The 20,619-nt window shown below is 44.2% G+C and overlaps 1 protein-coding gene across 1 annotated transcript in view; it reads right to left on the bottom strand.

Moving 5' to 3' along the window:
• The window catches only part of LOC144106701 (glycine receptor subunit alpha-2-like), a 77,272-nt gene extending 63,400 nt beyond the window's left edge, over window positions 1-13,872 (bottom strand). The window contains exon 1 of the mRNA XM_077639542.1: window positions 13,480-13,872. The gene's annotated coding sequence lies outside the window, so the exon portion shown is untranslated. The remainder of the gene's footprint in view (window positions 1-13,479) is intronic.
• Window positions 13,873-20,619: the final 6,747 nt, after the last annotated feature.

Below are 20,619 nucleotides of genomic sequence, written 5' to 3'. Positions count from 1 at the left end.
GTGATGGCACACATCACACGCGTGCCGCCTGTACACATCTTATAGTGTAAATAGACTACCTGCATATAGTACCCTTCTCTCACCTATCTTTTCTGCCTTTCCTTTCACTTCTTTCATTGCAGTTCTTCAGTGTGAATGCTGCCCCTTTATTTCCACTGCTCCAGTTCAGGTCCTTCCCGTAGCGATGCCAGATGCCGCGGGTAGCAAAAATTTGTTCCTTCCTTTTATTATTATTTTTAAATAAGCCACTACTTCTACTACTACTACTACTGCTACTGCTCCTACTACTACTACTACTACTACTACTACTACTACTACTACTACTACTACTGCTACTACTGCTACTACTATTATTATTACTACTACTACTACTACTAATAATAATAATAATAATAATATTTTTTCGTTGTGCCGACTGCAACAAACGTGTACACGCGAAGTGTGTCACTTGGAGTGACGACGAGCTGCAGCTTTTGAAGTCCGGCTCGCGACCATTCATGTGCAATCTGTGTTTGTCGTCTTGCGGCGGTGCTAAGCCTAGCGACGGTGGCGAGTCAGCGGCTGCATTCCTTTCTTCCACGGCCCACCAGCCCCATCACCCGACCGACCCGACCGGTTCCCTCGCTTCCTCCCCGACGGGCGAACCTGACGGTGCGCTTGCCTCCCTTCGGGCTCTCCTCCTCGACGCACTCGAAGGAATCTCGTTTCTGAGCGACGAGATCGCCCAGCTGCGGGAGAAGAATGAGCGCCTTCGTGGTGACAACTCGCGGGCGCTCGCTCTCCAGGCTGAGGTCGTTGCCTCTCTGCGGGCTGATGTTCGCAGCTTACGCGAGGAGCTTGCGAGGCGCCCTGCTTCATCGCAGCGTGATCCGCCTTTCGTCGAGCCCCTGTCCGCGAGCAGTCCTTCCCGTATGTGCCAGCCATCCAAGAGCTACTCTGCTGCCCTTCACTGTGGGATGGCACCTGTTGATTTGGCCACCTGCCCGACATCTGTATCTGTCCCCCCACTTGTTGTTAATTCGCCTGAGGTGCAGAAGAAGCACCGAAGCCCAGCCATCACTGGCTCGTCGAGCTCATCCAGTCTGAACGTCGCCAGACCTCAGAAGCGCCCGAAGGCTATTTTCGTCTCCAAGCTGTGCCCTGAGACAACGTCGGCTGATCTGACGAACCATCTGAAGTGCGTGAACGTCACCCCCCTAACCTGCCGGCAGTTGAAAACGAAATATGACTCCTACTCGTCCTTCCACCTCACAGTCAGCGCGGAATTTTACGATCAGCTTGTTGACCCTTCGATGTGGCCTACGGGCTGCATCTTCAAGGCTTTTCGTGGAAAGCTCCTGGATGGTATGTTGCATCCTTCCGAGCTGACGGTTGATCGCAGTCAACCCTAACTTGGATATATATTATCAAAATGCCCGAGGTCTTCGGACTAAGGGACCTGTATTTTTTTCTAATGCATTAGCCTCTTGTTACTCGGCTGTTGTAATTACTGAGACCTGGCTGTCTAGCGAAGTTAACTCAGGTGACTTCTTTCCTAATAACTATTCTGTTTTTCGAAGTGACCGCCCTGAATCAGCTTCTAAACAAAAGGGAGGGGGAGTGCTCATTGCTATTGACAGTTCCGTGCAGTGCGTTCGGCGTTCCGACCTGGAAACCATCGAAGAATCTGTCTGGTTAGAGCTCACTTTAACTCGACATCAAAAACTCTTATTGGCAGCTTTCTATATTTCCCCTAATCTGCCTCCTCCTGCCTACGATGATGTACTACATTCTATTGAATATGTTATCACTTCTCATAGCAAGCACAAACTGCTCATTTTAGGGGATTTTAATACTCCAGGTATTGACTGGAATACCTTTACATATTCACACAACAATCATTATGTAGTTAGTAAGTGCAACCGGCTTTTAGATTTCATAGCTTTTAACACCTTGCAGCAACACAATTTAATTGAAAACTGTTGTGGTAATGTTCTTGACATTTGTTTATCTAATTTTGAAAATGTTCGAGTCTCGTCATCTGACATCTCACTTACTCGCTGTGACAAATTTCATCCTCCAATTCTAATAACGGCTTCGGTTTCTGTCCCACCTTCTGCTAATTCAAATCGTGCGGGGAATTCCCCCCGTTTCGCTTACGCACTTGGCGACTATGTTGGTCTCTTCGGTTTCTTCTCTTCTGTCGACTGGTCTGTTTTAAGCGAAATCAGCGATGTTGACGAACAAGTCAGTCGCTTCACTGAAATAGTTCTCAATGGTATGCGCCAGTACATACCTATGCACACTCCTACTCGCAGCAAGTTTCCGGTCTGGTTTTCCAAGGAACTTAGAACAGCGCTGAAACTTAAGGAGCGGGCCCACCATAAAGCGAAACGCCCTGGGCTGGATACATGGGCAGATGAATTTCGCCGCTTGCGTTCCCTTTGCAAACGCCTGTACAAGCGGGATCATGAGTCCTATCTTGATTATTTAGAGAATAGTGCCTCTAATCGTCCTACTGAATTCTGGCGATACGTTCGCAAGCGTTCGAATAAATCTGATAGTCATATTCACTTAGTTGACTCTCATGGGAATGAAATTCGGAATGTCGCTGACGGCTTTGCTCAACACTTTTCCTCCGTGTACAAATCTCCACTTTTCGACTCCGTGTGCCTTCCAGCTGGCGCACATAATTCCGTTCTTCTCGACGAGAAGTTAGTAAGTGAGAGTCTTAAGTGTTTGAAACCATCTTTATCCCCTGGACCTGATGGCATTCCAGCCGCCATAATAAAAGCCTTCAATAGTACCTTCGTCCCTGTTTTAACCACGATATTTAATAACTGTTTGAAAAATTCTGCCTTTCCCCGCGTGTGGAAAACGGCACGTGTTTTCCCTGTCTTCAAATCAGGAAACAAATCTGATGTTTCGAACTACCGCCCCATTTCTCTTCTTTGTGCAACCTCTAAGCTTTTTGAATTAGCTTTGCACAAAGTACTTTCCTTCCACCTCAAAAATGTAATCATTCATAATCAGCATGGTTTCATAAAAGGTCGTTCTACTACAACTAACCTTGTGACTTTTATGACGTATACATCAGCTGAAGTCCTTCAGAGGAGTCAGGTAGACGCTGTGTACTGTGATTTGAGCAAAGCTTTCGACGTTGTTACTCACTCATTACTTCTTCAAAAGCTTCTGCTGTTTGAGATCGACGTTTCAATTGTAGCCCTCCTACGCAACTATCTTCTTGATCGGTCCTGCTTTGTCAGTGTAAATGGACAGACCTCATTTGTTTACACTCCAACCAGCGGAGTTCCTCAGGGCTCGGTATTAGGCCCGCTTCTGTTCTCTGTTTTTATCAATGACGTTTCCTCCGTGGTCAAAAACTCCTCATTTCTCCTTTATGCGGACGATATAAAAATGTTCAAGGCAATACATACTCTTCACGATTGCTTGTCATTGCAATCTGACATATCCGCCTTCTCTGATTGGTGCTTGAAGAATGGGCTCACTCTCAATTCATCTAAAACCAAGGTTGTTTCATTTACGCGTAAAACGCACAGTCTTCTCTACTCTTATTCTGTGAATGGTAGGCCGCTGCCCAGGGTTGATGAAATTAATGACCTCGGCGTACTTTTCGACCGTAGCCTCAGCTTCTCCTCTCATACAAAACGCATTGCTCTACGGGCTATGCGTACACTCGGCTTCATCTGCAGGCTTTCGAGAGAGTTTCGATCCCCACTTCCTTTCTTAAAGCTCTACCTCTCCATATGCTTGCCGCTTTTGGAATATGCGTCTGTTGTTTGGAACGGCACTTGCCAGTCGAACTGTGAAAAAATCGACAGAGTTCAGCTAAAGTTTTTACGCATATTTCAACATCGGTTTTCTTGCAAAACTTCCAGCTCTCGTCACAGACGGAGTAACTCACTGCAGCTTCCTTCTCTTAGCTGCCGTCGCGTGAGGGCAGATATAATTTTCTTGTATAAACTTCTTCATGGTCACATTCTATGCCCTCAGCTCCTAGCGCGTATCCTTTTGCGTGTACCGCGAAAGAGCGTAAGGGAATTCAGACCATTCCAAGTTTCTGCGCTCCTGCACTCCCTCTCCCCTCTGGACAGAATGCAGAAGTTGTTTAATTATCTTTGTCCTCACCTAGATATATTCGAAAATTCTCTCCCTTCCTTTATATTGGATGTCCGTGACGTTCCACTTTGAGCACTCTTTTTCTCATACATAACTTCCCCTTTCATGCATTTTGTCTTTACTACACTTGTGCGTTTGCACCGGTATTATATTGTTTTTTCTCTCCTTAATTGTTCATCACGTGTACTTGTTTTCATTAATATTATTTCTTTAATACTGTATACTCACGCCTGATTGTCTGTAACGCGTTCACTAATTACGTTTCTTATTGTGTATGATTGTATTTCTAGCTTGTATTTCAGAGGTTTCATATTCGTTCATATTAGTATTGGCTTTATTCTTGTTTGTATTTTGCTATATGCTGTACTTGGCTGTTATCGGTCGTTCATTCTCTTTGTTTATTGTTTCATTAGTTATTTATATGTCTGTTGCCTGTTCTAGCTGTTTTCATTTACCGCTGTTCTCGCTGTTTTCTTGTTTTCGCTTTTTTGCTTCATGCTTGCTGTCACGCCTAGTTTATATGTCTTTTTTTTTCTATCGCCTTGACTGCTGCATTACCTCCCCTGAGTGTCTTCCTTTGTAGTGAAATAAATTTACATTTTGTGCGTGTGAATGGTGTACCAGCACCAAGACCTTCGGGTTGTTCCTGGGCACCGAAAAATAAAGATTGATTGATTGATTATTATTATTATTATTATTATTATTATTATTATTATTATTATTATTATTATTATTATTATTATTATTATTATTATTATTATTATTATTATTATTATTATTATTAATATTATTATTATTATTATTATTATTATTACTACTACTACTACTTACGGCACCCTGTCCACCAACTACTATCAGTATGCGCTTGTGACGCGCCGTCGGCAGGACACCGCGAGCAACATGAATTATGCACATGCCAAGTAGCTGGTCTTGCTTGAAGTGTTCGGTGGAAGAAGAGCACGGTAACAGCAGTCGGGAAAAGCCGCAGGGGTTTCTTCGCCGTATTGTAGAGCCAGAGAAAGACCTTCCTGTTTTATTTTTCTTCACTTCTTGGTCGAACACAACAAGCCACTCGGCGACCAAGTCGCCTGTTTTGCTTATGCCCCCTCTAAACTTATGCCTAGTGGCACACTCGACGAATAAAAAAAAACTCGCGCTTCATTCAGGCTGTTCGTGCATGTAGCTTCTAAAGCACTGCGCCTAGCGAATCTTCCCAATGACAAACGGCGACCAATAGTCACTGCCGTTTACGCTAGCGCACAGAAATAAGCGAAGTTTTTTCTGCGCATTGCACCAGCGCTACGCACCGTATTTCAAGGCATGCGTTTTTCACGGCCGCATCAGGTAAAAGGCTTTGACGTCATTCTGCACATGCCTTATTTATTAACTCTGATTTATTTTTACTGCTTCTGGATTTTTGTGTCGGTGCATTATTTCGGTACGAAGGAGAGAGCGGGTGACATGGAGGCTAGGAGACACTCTTCGATCTGCGCTCCTCCAAGAAGCCAAGGTTTACAAGTGCGGGGCCGATTCTACTCCGCCTCCTAGTTCGCTGTAACCGAGTTGTGTATCAAAGCTGTTCGTTATATCTGAGACGCATTTGCCCGAATACATGTTTCGATAGTAGCAGCACATTCGTTTATTCAAGCGAGCATTCGTTATAACTGCGGCCGTTATAAGGGGGCTCGACTGTATCACTTTTTGTAAAATGTTTATGGGAATCCCCCAACACAGAGTAGACTTGGAATAATGGACTAGTTACTCAATGGCCTCCACCCAAGCGCAGCCATACGGCTACAAAAGAAAGCTATACAGTTTTCGCAGAAACTTTGTAGTTAAAGACGATTTTGCCCTGGTTCAGGGTTTGGACCCGGGACCACCGCTTCACCGGCGCAGTTGCTCCGGTGAAGCGGTCAATTCTTTGATCAATTCGCTCTCGCCCTACAGTAAGCTTGCTGCCCTGGTTAGCCCAGTTTGCACAGTGACTGCTCCGTTGAAACGGTGGTGCCAGGTTCGAGCTCCGCATCAGGAGAAATTTTTCTTTACCTTGGCTGGTAGGTATGATGACGTTTGTTAGTTGGTTCATAGTATTAAATCAAGAAAGGCCGATGTCGTAGAAGCTGGAGACAATTATGGAGTTTCCACTTTTTGATTCAATAACTTGAGGAACTAAAAACAGAAGAAGCCTACCGCCGCGCTTGCAAAAGGCAAAGCATATTAACAGAACAGGCAAAACCAGTTTTATATATTTTTCACGTTACGAACACACATTAGATTGACTTAAGGGTTAGGTTACACATAATAGTTGAAAAAAAATGAAGAAAGTTTACAATTCAAACAACTGTTGCGCTTTTGCGGCCGGACTCACGTGGGTGCGCTACATAGCTAGAATTATGTTAACTGTTAATCAAAGCAAGAACATCTGTTGCTTTGATAGTAAAAATTGTGAAATTTCCTTAGACTTGAGGATTACGACATCCTAAAGGATGTAACGATCTGTTTCCAATCAAGCCACGCCGCCAACGTTACACTAAACCAATTTCTTCTGCTTTCTCCCTATGTTCGTCCTTCCACAGGTTCAGTTCAACCTGATCAGGTTAAACTGAAAACATTTCCCACATTTACATGACTTTTGCAACGTGTTTGTTGCATATGATTGCGCAGCAATTGCTTAGTAACGGCATATCTTACACCGGATGAAGGTTTTTTTTTTGTCAGCGAGGCGCCTTTAACAGTAGAGTGGTATGCCATGCAGCGGTGTCATTGTTCGTTTCGTTGAAATACAAAAGCAATGCCGATCCGCGCTCCATCATACTTCAGTAAAGTTTGACATTTTGTTCTATCCGTTGTGTTGGTATAGATTGCAAAGAAAGCTAGGTCATAATATTGTACACAAAGTTTTGATATTTTTCCTTAGGGCCTATTCTCAAAGTACAATTAATTATTCCGGCACGTATTTTTGCCGTCTTACAGGAGGACATTGTGCCCACATTCTTACTGTTAGTTGGCGAAAATAGATACATAAGGCTAGTAGCCAAACTCTTGGCCAGAACACGTTATTTGAGAGAGAAAGAGATTAAAATAAAAGGCAAACATGTTAGCTTCAGCGATCTCCCTCTGGATACTATGCGCGAGAGAAAAGGGAAAGAGGAAAATACTTAGGCATGAGAGGGAGTAGAAAGGAGCAGAGTTAGTGTACACACACTGCAGAATCCACATAATGTCGGTAAAGGGTGCCGAATGCTTGTGGCATACTATACGCAGAATAATGCATGAGCACGCGACGAAAATCTGATCTAATCAATAATGGGCACTCTGGGCCTCTGCTGCAACGTAATGCATTGTGGTGCTGATGCGCAAACACGCGAGACGGCTATGCTTTCGTATCCCCAAATACAAAGCTCTGACGCTGCGCCGATGCTCCTTGTGGTGTTTGTTTGTGCTCAGAGAGATTCAGGATGGGCGCTTTCATTCATACGCTCTGTTACTGCATGTTTAGGGACGTGGATGCCTTTCATGTAAGGAGTCTGATTACCAAGCTCGAATAAACGAGTCAATGCCAGCTCCGGAAGGCAGACGACACGATTAAGAAACTCCTTCAACGAGTTATTCACTTGAAGTTTTTTGTTTGAATCCTTATTGATGAATCCTTATTGAATCCTTATTCAGGTTTAGAAAAAATATTTAACAGGAACACGCAGTTATCAAATAGTGCTGGTATTTAACGGCGTGCCCTACAAACTTATGCAGAGCTGCGTAGAATTCAAATATTTGCAGACAAATTCGCGAGCCTGTCTGTATTAAAAAATGGTGAGAGGGTTTAAAACAGTGTGATTGTGCGTGGCCTCATGTCCAAAATGTTTCCCCATTTTTTATATTCTTACACTCAATTATAATTGCTGCAGAATTAATCTTGTATTGGTTATAAATTCTGACAGCTTAGAAACAAATGGGGGCGCGAATCCTAAAACCGTCTGCATCAACCATTTCTTAATACGTCTTCAGAAGTTCTACCACCAATAAATATCATTAAAATTTGGAATCTCTGATAAAAAAAAACTAATGAGCTTTCCACCACACCAGCGTAGACATTTCTGTGGATACTGCGTCATTCTAAAAATGTGTTTTTGTAAGGTTTGTTCGATGTGTTAAACTGAATCTCCTAAGGAGTCGATCACTTTTAGGATGAAAGTGTACTCACTACCATAGTCTCATGTGGGTTCATCGCCTACATCGGAAACCAATACAGGTTTGGCACGAACGCCACACTTGAAGTAAAATGACTAATGAGAACTTTCTCAGTCATTTTTATTTGCCTCTTCAGACATACAATCCAGGCCACACAAACCTTCAATATGCACATATAGCTTTCAAAGCTGCACGATATTAATGGCAAAACATTAGAAGCCCCGCTATGAAGCAGTGGTCGATGACGTCCGGCTTATCGTTGTGTACTAGACCTGCCATGGTTAACAGGTGGCTAAGTGGAGAGATAAATCCCCTCTCTACGTAAAGGAAGAGTAGGGAAAAGCCGCAATATGGTTGCCACGAGAAGGACCCAAACTGAGGATGACTAACAATGACCCAGCAAAACAAGACTGCAAAAAATTTGAGGGGCGATTTCAGCTCCCCCTTAGGGGCGTGATGCGGTACCGTATCAGGGTAATTCCCATATGTGCGGAAGGTCATTCCCAACTTTACATTAATAGATCCTTAGGAGTCCTTATATACCCCTCTTGGAGCACTGGTACGGCGGTTAATCGATGCCCTACTGGCCTGGAATGTCAAGTGCCTCCAGAGTTGAACCCTGAGCACCCCCGGTTGCTCTTCCCAATCTACCAATCATTTATTTAACTTCCACCTGCCATAGTGGAGAGTTTGCTCAATATCCGGTGGGAGGTAGTGATTGCACCTCAAGGTCATGTGACGTATATGACCCTCCTGCCTCCTAAGTTGCTCTGTGGGGAACACCTGACAGAGCTTTGCCCGTGATTTCTGGAAAACAGTGCCGACGCAGGATTTTCTCGACAACAAGGCCTTTAACGCTGTCGCGTTAAAGAAACTGCCACCTGCCAAAGTGGAGAGAGGAAAATTTGTCCCCTCTCTACTTTTAGCAGTACTAAGGGAGTAGACGGATGGTGCCAGTCACGGGAAGAGCCCAGACTCATTCCAAAAACAGCGCACCTAAGAGAAGGACAACGGAAGAGAACGACAACAAGAGCGCTGACAGCGAACTTAGGTTCCAATTCGACCACATGGCGCACATCACGCGGAAAGCAAGCCCCACCTGTACAGTAGATGGCGCTCGCAGTCGTGTCTGTCTAGCACGACTGCGAGCATAGTGTAGAACTATATCGATGCTTGAAAACGCAGATCAGGAAGGAAACATTAGATGATAACTCAAGAGGCAGTGCCCTCCTCTTTGAAGCTAGGTCAGGGTGTCTTATAACGCGCAGCTACAGAAAGAAATTTAACGAAGATGACACATGTGCTGTGTGTGGTAAATAGGTAGAAACAATTGAACACCTCATACTAAAATGTGATGGTATCCATCCTGATGTGGAGGCAGGCACAGTCACTCTTCCTGAGGCCTTAGGGTTTAGAGATAACAATAGTCATGTAAATTAATCTGCGGTGGAAGTTAGCAAAAAGCGATTGGAGGATTGGTGGTACAAAAGAAGAGAGGTGACATTAGTTTTAAAGTGTAGGAAGACGTTTTTTTAAGGAAATGGCCAATTGTATTAACAACTTACAGCAGAGTAAACAAAAATAAAGGAAAAAAACTGAGCATAGTGGCAACAACTACTGCCCCGTTTCAAAGGGGATGCTCCTACCTTCCATCCATCCATCCGTCTTCTTGGGTAGTAAACCTCGCAGGTGAGGCAAAACTTGTTTCTTTTCTACTTTTAAACTTTTCTTTTCTGCTTTTCTACTTTGGCAAAAACAGAGGGTGGCGCTGCCGTAGTCGGAGTAGGAATAGGAGTGGGAGGGAGGAAAGAGCAACCTGAAGGGTGATTGGCACGGAATCAACTCGTCGGGTGATTGCTGTGAAAGGTGGAGGGCCAGACCGGCAATGCCAATCAGCTTGCGCCGACTGATTCGCTAGGCCGGTTATCTTATCTCTTCAAACAAAGAGAAGACCTGATGTTAACACACTGTCATCGCAGAAAGATAATTAAACGCTCCCGTAATTTTAAGGCACCAGGTCTCACATGCACTATTTATAAAGGAAAAACTAACTGAACTCCTCTCCCAGCCATGTTCCGAATAATACCTTATTATAAACTGCACATCTGCAACCAAAAACTATTTTAACCCAACGTTTCGAAGCCAAGTCGGCTCCTTCAGCAGGGGTGACTGAGTCCAGTAGCTAACGTCTTTAGGTATGGAGGAGAGTAGCGGGTCAAAGGAACGGAAGCTGTTATGCGAAAGGCGTGGCGTACGGGGAGGAGAGGGGGGGGGGTGAGGGGTTAAGGCTGTGAGTCACGTTGTCGCACTGTGGGGAGGCTGTCGATTGCGACTTTTTTTCGTTTAGTTGAAGAGCGAAGTCCCTGGGTAGGTACTGGGGGCAGGCATATACCTTTCTGTACGTTGTCGCCCACAGTGCGACAACGTGAATCACAGCCTTACCCCCCTTCCTTTCCTTCCCCCACGCCTTTCGCATCCCATCTTTGATTCCGTTGACCCCTTCCTTCCCTCCATACTTAAAGACGCTAGCTAATGCCCTCAGTCACCCCTGATGAAGGAGCCGAGTCGGCTCGGAACCGTTGGGATAAAATTAATGTTTTTGGTTGGAGATGAGCACTTTATTATAAGTCTTCAAGCCCAACCAGACAGGAAAATCTGTCGAAATGTTTACTTTTCAACCGAACACTGCCGTAATGCCGTACAGCATGCTGGCGCCCCCTGACGACGATGGACTCCTGGTGTCGAGACTGACGCAGTGCGCCATTCCCTAAAAAATGGCTGTATTGTCAGGTGAATGGCGGATGCATCGCGTTACAGGTTTGTGAATTTGGTGGGGTGCCACTTACTTTTGTTCCCGATAGTACGTCTGTAGAAGCATATGGAACAGAAAACACGCTTCTTTGGTAGCACCCTCCTCCAGAGGCTAAACTACCTTGTGGGCTAATATAGAAATGTTTCCGCAAGTCACTCAGTCCGAAGGCCATGGTACCGGCCAATACACACTGGTGCCGCTTCATTCACGTGGAATAGACGGCCAGTTTTCCTAAAGCTGAGAGAAAGCTACTTAAGTTTCCTAGGAGAAAGAAACGACAAAATGGCGCTGACAAACGGTACGACAGAAAAGAGGAGACAGACACAAGGGGTGCTTGTAGATCGAGCACTTTCCTTTCCACCTTTTGCCTTCGCTCATCTCTTGTATGTGTCAACCTTCTGACTACTGTCACGTGACGGACACATCTTCTCAAGATATGGCTGCAATTTAGCGTTGGTGTCTATCTCTTCTTTTTTCTCGTCTCCTTTGTCAGCACTGTTTCGTCGTTTTGTTCAACATGATCCGACCCAGCCCGACTTAGCCCTATTTTTGGATGTGTTTCCTAGGAGGTAGTGTCTATTAAAAAGGTGTTGTGTGATAAGGAAGGGTGCAACTGACAAGAGAGATATCAGTAACAACGTTTCAAAACTTAGAGTACGGTTTGATTCTTAGTATGCAGGGCACACATGGCAGTGTAAAGAAAGCAAGGGTATTTTTGCTGTGTCATTGACGTCCTGAGTTCAGGCCTGTATTAACAATCCAGAGAATTCCAAAGGGGTGTCAGAGTTGGATGCGTCTAATAGCGCTGCCGAAAGAATTTTTTTCCTTTCTTTATTCAGTGCAGTCATGTTCTTGCGCAAAAATATAAATTTTGCTATAAGGCCAGCTACAAAAGGAAGTTATCGTAATGAGCACAATGCATTCGTTTGCTGGCCTTCTTTTTAATGTTCTATAGTCACAAGAGGCTAACAGAAATTAAAAAAAGCTTGTTAAGTTCATGATTGAATGCTAAAATTCAACCACTTGAGTGTGGAGCGAGCTGGCTTTATCTCAGACGACGGAATGCTTTTTTTCTTTCTTTCCGGCGAGATAACCGGTTAGATGGGGTTCCGAGCAATGAATCTTAAGTGCACGGTACCTTAAATCACCCAGCTCTTTTCCACAGTACGATTTGGTTAGTAGTATTTCTTCAATTTATGATATGACAGCTCAGCGCCCGATTTCTATTTCTCAGCCCTTTCGCAATGAAGTGATCTTTTTATGCATGCAATGCTATCTAGTTTCCCAACCGCTGTTGTCAAGAACTTTTCCACGCACAAGAGTAGCCGGTGGCGTCATTAGGAAACTTTCGCAAGCCGCTTCAGTATTTTCGGAGAAAGCTCACCACTTCACGAGAACTTGTCGGTAGTTTCGTTTTTTATGCTTGACAGTAATTCTGTCAAAAGCCTTAAAAAGTTAATCACACAGATGTGTTCTTAAAACAAACACGGCAGCATACACTCAGCGTTTGAACACGAAAATAATTCGGCATGGGAATGTTTCAACCTGTAAGGTAAAGTTTCCAATCCTTTTCAACAAAGAGTTAGTTATTCTCATATTGTTTTTGTTTTTCGGATCATAAAAAATTATATATTCACCTGTACTGCTTTTTCCGGTTACATAGGCTTTGGCCTTTGAGCGCACCAAAATCGTTTATTGCTTTAGAACATTCTGCTCATTAGTAAGGGGCGTTAGAGAAGAATTTTATCACTCGGAGTTTTATGTCATTTTTTTTATCCGCCCATGTACAAAGGCATATAGAAAGTAGATTGCTATAAAATAGAATTCTGGGTACTTTATAAGGAGCGGCCTAAAGCCTCAAAATGTAATCCAACTGCAGTTTTAAATGAATGATGACTATAACATTTTCTAGTTACAGTGCAAACTAAGTTTTTTCTTAAAATACAATGTCTGTAATTGCTAAAACTCAGAACCTCAAAAACCCTTCTCGTTTTCATCGATATTATAAATCAAATCTCTTTCTTTCACTTCCCGAATAACATTTTAAAAGCGGTATTTCACTACTAAACACTGCGGCTTGCTCATCATACTTTCAGGCGCAAAGATTACATAAGCAGTTTTTTCCTAGAGATTTATTATAGAAGAAAGGAAATCAGTGATCACGAAAAGTACACGCATTGCTTACACAGATATCACATTCAAGACAATGAGATAAACAGCAGGTCAACCCGTGACGTTTAAACAACCGTTTACGAATGCATCAAAATACTTAACAGGAATCAGTCCAGATAAAAGCTCATCTGCTTATTTTCTTCACCAACGCGTTTATTGAGTATATATTAAAGAAAAGGGCGTCTTACCGTTTTTCTCAAAGCACTACCAGAGGATCCTCCTTTGAGCGTCGGTACAGGACGTCACAGCGTACAGTAAATGGTCGGCAAAACACAGCCGCAAGGCTAACACCAAGATCTTTCGTCGCCTTTCAGACGTTGCTACCGACCACAGCACTATTATTCCAGGCTCCCTGTTGCAACAGCGTTACGGTCGAGACTATAAAGCTTCGTTTTAGGAACGCGCGTTACAGCAGCGGCTCGTAGAAAGCCGCAACCCGCCAAGTGTGTTACCCGCAGAAACAGAGGCGGCACCTCACTTTTCAGCTGACGGCTGCGGAGCACGTCGTTCGCGTGGCATCCAGAGCGAAAGGAGAGCGGTCTGTCAGCACTGCGCTTTCTCCTCGGAGGTTATCGGATACTGCGGCTGAGTGCAGCGTCCGTGGAGGAAGCGGGAGGATGGAGAAAAGAGAGGGAGTCGGCCCTCTCCACTGCCCCGCAGCGTGTGCCAGTGCATGGGCGTAGGACTGCACCGCCACCGTGCGGCACTCGAGGGAAGCAGTCGGGGACCGCGGGGCCGCTCTCCTGCCAATAACGCCGCTGCGTTTGGGAGCAGCGCCGCCTGTGGGAAGTTCTGGACGCACAATAGGTTCACTAGGAATGCGACGGGCATGTACGCGGCAGCGTAGATTTCGAGGCACTGAGTCAAAATAACGAGATAGCGATCTGTTTCGCTGTAGCTGAACTCGAGCAGTAAGTTATTACTCACCCAGAGTTTTCTATAAAAGCGGACTTTGCCCACCGTTCTTCTGTAGTTAGAAGGAGCCAACTTAAATTTGCGTTTCGCTGTCGCATGCTATCCAGTTAAAGTTGTGCTGAATTAAACTGGCGCGAAATGGCAGTTCTGTTTCGGTCAGTCTTCTTTCAAAAAGAAGCTCAGGGGGAGGACATTGTCCGATTTGGTGAAGTGAAGAGATCAGCTTCGACATAATTCCAACTGCACAAGTTCACATGATTCGCAGCAAGAGAAGACCAGCTAATCACATTTTAATCGTCCAATATGAAACAAAACAATGCACTCGTGACGGAAAAAATCATCGACAAAAATAACACAGGGGAGGAGGCACGCTACTTGTTGAGAATAGCACTGAAAAAAAAAGAAGAAAAGGAAAGCTATTCACCAAGAATTGTCTGTAAAGCGGGCTTCGCGCACTGCTGCATTGTAGCTGGGAAGAGCCAACTTCAGCACCAGAGAAGGTGCAGAGGAGTGTGTTAACTCTCCGGAAGCAGAGGTTTGCGTTTGAGTTTTACATGCGTGGAGCAGCTGTAGCGGTAACAAAAGAAAGCAGTTTAGCGAAGCATTTCCAGAAAGAGAGCGGGAAGAGAGGCAAGTTTCAGGCGAACAAAAAGATTAACCAGAAAGAGCAGACGGACGTCTTACTTAACAGGAGTCGGATGCACACGTGGCGCCGTCATGCGGCAAGTTAAGAAAAGCAAAATACAGCCTAATTAAGAGACGAAAATATGGCGCGAATACAGAGAGGAAATGATCTCGCTGTGATGTGTGACAGCACACAAAAACTATCGTGTCTCACGACTCTGTCACAATTTGCTCACAGTACAGTGTAGTGTTCTAGTGTAGTGTAGTCCACAATAGGCAGAACAAGGCCATGTCACAAACACTCCTCTGTGGTATTTTTATGATATTCTATCTGCTTTATCAGTGCGCCTTAGCACTTTTTACAATACTAACAAAGCTGTCTGTATTGCTGCTGAGAAATTTCATAAACCAGGATCAGCTTGCCGGCCGAGAAACGCAGCAGTGCAATCGATTATGCAAGCAAAATTTGAAATGGGTAGTTAAAGTAAAAAGTAAAATTAACATAGGATCCTTGTTTTTTATCATAGTCACGTAATCAAACGAAATTTTTTATACGCGCCGAACCGATTATTGCAAAATTACGTAAAAGCATAAGACCAGTATAATTGGCTTGCAGCGGCTTAATCGATAGCACTGTCTTAACGGTCCCAAACATAGTGCCGGAAACCTTTTCACACAAAGAACTATTTTTTTTCCTTTTCTTACACGGCAAAAAAAAAAATTCATTCTTTTTACTTTCACCGGTGCAGGAGCAGTTCTGGAAACTGAACGCGTAAAAGCATAAACATAAAGCACTTCTTCTTTCCATACGAAGCCAGATAGATACAGCCTCCTATTTCCTGAGTTTTCTGAAAGCAGCTCAAGAAGAGAGCCCACTTGTTAAAAGTGGTGTGCGCCTTCACCTGGAATAAAGCGAGAATGCTTACTTCGCTTAGAGCATGATATCATATTGCTCAATTATCCAATTTATGATTTAAGTGCGTCATTATCCCTGCTACTGAGTTTACCATTAACTATATTTTTTTCGCTTGATCCTTGCTCCATTCACAAATAAATTCAAGATCAAAAGAAAATCGCCATTATTACAGCAGTCAAAGACCCTGTGTAAATCCTCCTAGCACAAAAACACGCCCTTCTAATTTGGTGACCACGAAAGCAAAGCCCTATGGCCCTATTTTTTCACCTATCGCCATATTGAATTGGTTTGTTCATTGAGGAGGTTGTGAACAAGTTGTACAGAGGGTGCTAAATCTTGTTCTAGTGAGGAAGTGCGTTGAGAGCTGCGTCGTCCTATATATCTATTTTATTTCACCTACGAAGTCTGTACAAGCATGGGTCGCGGAAAGCCATTAGCAAGAGGCCACACTCACAAAAAAGAGGATAAGGCCAGTATGCTAGCTGTGCAAGCCCACGGTGCCCTGCGGGCATTGTGGCTTCCCACCTTGGACAGACGTGACAACCTCACTAATCGACCGACCTTTCAGCGCAGCTTCCTCCTTCAGACAGCAGCTAGACAGAGCAAAGTAGGGAAAGCGAAGGAAAATGGATATTGAGGTCAAAGCGGCTCTAGAAAAGTGGTACCTGCAGGGGAACTTCCATGAGCACTATAACGGTATTATAGTGCACTCTCAGCAGCGAGAATACCTGTGAAACAACAAGAGGGGAAAAATACGTACGCACTACGGATCCCGGCGTCGTATCTCCAAGAAACCAAGTAGGATATGACATCATGGCGTCACTTCCAAAGCCATCGCAGTGTTTAATCAATGTGACTAGAAAACCCGTTGGTGTCTTACAACTACAATAACAATAAAGGAGGAACCGTCACTGATTCTTTTTCACTTTGAGTACCCTTGTGCAGTCTATCTTAAGCCCCCCGTTCCATCATCTCAATGGAGTGCATTTCGGGTGACAAAAGGAACATGGTGGTGTTCAGCAGTTCTACGTCTGTTCGCTGATTGTCTTGACTTGTGATACGAATGCGCAATGAAAAAAAAGGTTAGTTTTCATGATCTTCGCAAATTGCACGAATCCAGCGTCAGGCATATAACGCAGTATTGTCCCATTTTACAAATATAATTTCATTGAGCGCTATATTCCACTGCCCGCCTTGGACCGAATGTGCCTTCAGGTTAGGTGGAGGCTCCGCCTGCAACAACGGTTCTCAGTATCGGCACAGGTACGATAACACAGCAATGACTCAATTAAAAGAAATGGTGGTAGATTTGTGTTGTTAGGCTAAATGCGAATAAGCTGCGCTAGCAATTCAGTTTTCAGTTCAGTATATATATTCTGATCCAGTGTTCAAAGTTGAAGGTTGTTCGGAGAGCTGTAACGAGTTCCTTTTGGTCATTCTCTCCTTTAAGCTCACGAATACCTAGGAGTGCTCGTGCCACTCCTGGCGGAATGCTGCAGCGATTAAGCGATGCGCCACTGCCCTTCTATGACAGGTGCTACCATCGGTGGGACTTGAGTTGCTTGGGTTCGGCGTCGACTCAGGTTGCTTCTCCCGACCAGCCTCTCACGAATAATTGAGCTGCCACCTGACACATTGGCCAGGTTGCTGGATATATATGCGCAACGGACGTTGGACACAGTTCTCATCCTCCGATGAACAGATGAGCAGCCTGTCGCAAAACCGGCTTCAGACAAACAAACATCCAAACAAACACACAACATCTAAATGCGGGAAATGGCCGCACTGAGTACTAGCGCACTCACAAACAACAACGGATAGTTCATTGCTCACGATCTGTCTCATAACTGCCCGGTAATGCGTTCTAATCTCTATGCCATCGTGGACCTAACAACTTTCTAAAGGGCGCAAATGACGCAAATCTTTCATACACGAATCGATATCAGAACGTCAGTGTCTCCGTCCAGATAGAGTCCATCTAATCAGGAAGACTGAGTTTTATCATAGGTGTGTCCGATTTTCTATGCAGGTCGGCTGAAAGACTGGGTGCTTTATTGAGACAAAGAGATGAAAAAAACAAAGAGAGTAACAAGACTCTTAGCAAGAGCAGTGCGTGCTCCTATGCAGTGTAGGACTAATTATATAACAAACAAATAACTGCCGTCTATTATAGCCAGGCATGACACTGGTCTTGAGAATACCTCATGTACCACACACTTGGCGCGACCATATAAACTTCATTAAGACAAACTCGACACGACAACAGGGAACTCTAAAATTCAGAGACGCGCTTGGCGATGTGTTCTAGTAAGAATCGAGCTCAGAAATTCAAAGCACGCGTGTTTTGCTAACCGCAAGTTGGTTATAAACGAAACGTTTCCGCATATTGTAAGACTGCATCATAAGCATCAATATATCCGCTTAACTTTCTCGCGGTAATTGTAGTTTTCTGCTGTATACTGTCAAATACGTGCGCCATTGCTTTTCTCTGTCAGTCTTAACTACTTAGTGTGGCCACAGGACTGCGATTAAAAATAGTAATTTTCTGCCCTTTCAATGGTAGGCCACTCTCATCAATATGCTCATAACTATGCTTTACAGTATTACACAGTTGCTTCATGGTTAAAATTGACGCCTCCGGAGTTGATGGAGCTAGATTTCGGCTAAATCGTCGTCGTTATTTTTCATCGCTTCATTCTTTGTTTCCTAGCACTCGGCCAATTAGGCGCTGCAACTTTAACCGCGGCGTGCCGCCAGATGTGTCAATAAAGGAAAAGGCACGCCTACGTCGCAGAAAGGCGGACAATATGTCTGAACGACCCACTAATACCAAAAAGGAGCTTGGATTCCTATTGCGCATACAGCCTGGACAGAGTCCAGATGGGTCGAGCGCACTTTCAAGCTAGACGAAAACTCGTTGATAGCGACAACTGCTGAACCCGCGAAAGCAGCAATGGCGCTGCCCTGCACGAAAAACCGAAACGAGCACGGACGGCAGCACGTCTAGTAGCTCAAAGACCAGACCAATACTTGGCCGGGACAGCCATAATCTATGAGGTGTCCTGGAGTGTTCTACGCCTCTTCTTCGATGCATTTCATTCGATGCATTTCTCGGCGATTATATAGACTGGAGATGTTCGCTATCGCACTCAATTTGCATTCCTTGCATGAGCCAGTAACGGAAAGCTGAGAACTCGAACCGCGCTGTAGGTGCTGTAGTTGCGTTCCAGATCGTGCGGTGCATACCGTACCGTAGCTGGCACTCCTGCAGTCAGCTTCTATGCGTTGCGGAAAAGAACCGAGCGTTTTAGTGTCATCCATTACCTTCCTTTTTGGTATCAAATTAGATTGTAGAGCACTTAGGAAATGAAAAACATTTCTGTTTGTTCGCACTCGAAGATATCTTTCTTCTAGTTTTCTGAACTAGGAAAAGAATGATGCTCTTCTTTTTCGTCCCTCAAAGAAACGATTAGATCACAGAACACTCCTAATTTAAAGTATTAAAACAAGAGTCTCAACAGAATAGCATATGAGAGTGGAAAATGTAAATGGCCCACGCTTTCATTTTAGATTAGTAGCTGTTTTTACTTCCCAACATTTTATTATAACCAAGCGTAGTACCACAAAACCTGTTGACGTTACCCATTGAGGAAAGTTTTTTTTTTCGCATTCGTTGCGTACTATTCATAAAGTGCAGCAAAGTTGGAAAACAGCCAGTTGCTACTAGAGCCTATATTATTTTATTCCAGCGCAAGGAACAAACGTTACTAGGTTAAGGCACAGAAAAAGCGTTATTTCATGTTTATGAATTCCGTCCACCGCTTATTTACTAAGCCTTGCAAATTTTGTATTTAACAAAAAACAGGCCGGCACGAAGGTCACGACATAAATGGCCCTGCAATCATTAACCCGCCCAACCACAATAAAAAAGAGTGACCGGGAATGGCTGCGTACAGCCAACAAGACACTTAAGGAACAAAAGAGCTGAACCTAGAGAAGAACACAGTTTGCAAAGATAAAAGGAGACACTTTGAGGCGTCGGATGGTAATCGCGCGCAAACAGTGAGAAAAATACAAAATAAAAAAAAAACAGAAGCTGGAGCATCTTCTTTTTTTGACGAGTGTTCGTTTCGCTTGAGCTCCTCTCTTCGCCCATTACTTTCTATGGCACCACTGAGAGGGGGATCCTACAAATCAGCAAAACTCTGTTATGACTCATTTTTTATTTGCGATGTGAGAGGGCTGCGCTGGCTCTTATCTCTGCCTCTTGTGAAGCTTCTGGCCGCTACGGTGATTTCGCACTGCGGCGTCCGTAGAACAAAGACATTACTGTAATAGGATTTTTCTGTAGACACGAACAGAATCTACATCTCTGGTTAATGTCGTTTGCGTTTTGTTCTAAATATTGAACTGCAGACAAGAGACAGCACACTGCCAGCGGAATTAAGAGTGAGGCTACTTATTTGCGGCCACTGTAATGCTAATTGTTCTCTTCTCTTTATTGCATTATAACTTTCATCGTAAACAGAAACCCTGGCGGAGATGAGCGGTGTTTTCCTTACTTTTCGATTGAAAGAGATGTGCGAGATCATGTGCACATAGGTGCCGTTAACGTTTCTTATTTGTTGAGCTCCTGCGTTGTTTGGTCTAGTATAGGCGCTCGCTGAGTGCTTATCTCATACCGCATTGTTCTCGTGTCCTCCCCTTCATGGAGACCGGCATTTCTGGCACTGTGCTGGCACGTAACTTTGTTGGAAACTTGTGTGGCTGTGGACAGATTGTTCGACCTGCTTAGCGCTGACATGTGCGCTCACTTAGCATATTTACATTTTGCAGTTTGAATACATGGTATGGCATGAAAACTGACGAGTGT

The sequence above is a fragment of the Amblyomma americanum genome, chromosome 10 (genome assembly GCF_052857255.1).
Source record: "Amblyomma americanum isolate KBUSLIRL-KWMA chromosome 10, ASM5285725v1, whole genome shotgun sequence".
NCBI lineage: Eukaryota > Metazoa > Arthropoda > Arachnida > Ixodida > Ixodidae > Amblyomma > Amblyomma americanum.
Note: the sequence above shows the minus strand (reverse complement) of the source record. Positions and strands in the feature narration are given on the sequence as shown.